The sequence below is a fragment of the Atta cephalotes genome (assembly GCF_000143395.1).
Source record: "Atta cephalotes unplaced genomic scaffold scaffold00032, whole genome shotgun sequence".
Taxonomy (NCBI): Eukaryota; Metazoa; Arthropoda; class Insecta; order Hymenoptera; family Formicidae; genus Atta; species Atta cephalotes.
The window spans coordinates 2,300,920-2,302,333 of NW_012130096.1; positions in this window are offsets into that span (position 1 = coordinate 2,300,920).

Below are 1,414 nucleotides of genomic sequence, written 5' to 3' on the forward strand. Positions count from 1 at the left end.
AATTATTTAACTGTATCTGTATAAAATATGAAGATAGTTCACAATGTTAATCTCTGATAAATAATTTTGATTGTCAAAAGTGAATTATTTCAAGCATTTTTAAAAATTTTCAAATTATTTACTATATAAAAACGCGATAAATTTTTAGATCAGGGGACTTCCCACTCCCATTGACTCCCTAGACCTTGACATATATTGTGACCTCCAACAAGTTTTAGCCTCACTCATCTTTCGTTAAAAAGTAATTAATAACAGAAGTTTCAAAAATAACATATTATTTCTGCTATACATATACGATATTAAGTACTATTCTATATCTTCTTTTGCTTAAAAATATTCGACTTTCCATGCGAAGCGACTCTCACCCCTCCTCCCCCGTTAAGTCATTCATTATCAGTTAAAGAGTTATTATTAATAAAATAAGTTTGAAAAATAATATTTTATTCTGCTATATGAATAACATATAACGTGTAATTTTCGATGGAATACATGGTACATAAGTTAGGTTATTATATACCCATTAAATGATGTATCATCAAATAATGAATAAAATGTAATACTGATTATATTTTCCGCGAATATACAGAATGTCTCAAATCACTTGTACACCCTCTCGGAAATAGAATATTTTAGAAAAAAACATTTCAGATAAAAGTTGTGGGGTTCTAAACAATCTATTTAGTGATCTGACCTTGATCTGACCTGAACAGTCTGACCTTGAGCGTCACCAAGGTCAAAACAATGTCACTTCGAATTTTTTAAATGGAACCTGCTATTGTCATGACCTTGGTACATATGTGTCACATAATATTTAATGCTGTGTATATGTATAGTAGAAATAAAACATTATTTTTTCAAACTTATTATTAAAGCAGGGGAAGGGAGAGATGGGGAATTGCTTTGCGTAAAAAGTCATTACATAAGCAAGGAAGGGTATAGAATAGCTTTTAATATTGTATAAAGCAGGAATAAATCGTTATTTTATCAAACTTTTTTATTAATTTTTTATTAATTTTTTAATGAAAGACGGCGGCTAAGACTGCAGTCGATTTGGACGCTCACGCGCTTTAATCATTTTGTCTTGTTTTCTTTATTATTCATTAAACGTAAAATAAAAATAGATTTACTGAAAAGCGCTGAAAGCATCCAAATCGACCAGCCTAAAACTTGTTGGAAGTCACTCAAGGTCATGACCTTAATAACATACGTCATCAGGGGGGGAGTCCCCTGATTTAAAGATTTATCAAAAATGCTAAACGCAAACATTTTTAAGCAATGATTTTCAACTAGTTATATGCAAAATATATATAATATCATTGCTTTTATGTATAATTTAAAGATTATTTAAGTTGATAGCCTTAAAGATGTCATAAATTGAGAAGAAAAAATATATCTTCACATAAATTTGCTCATC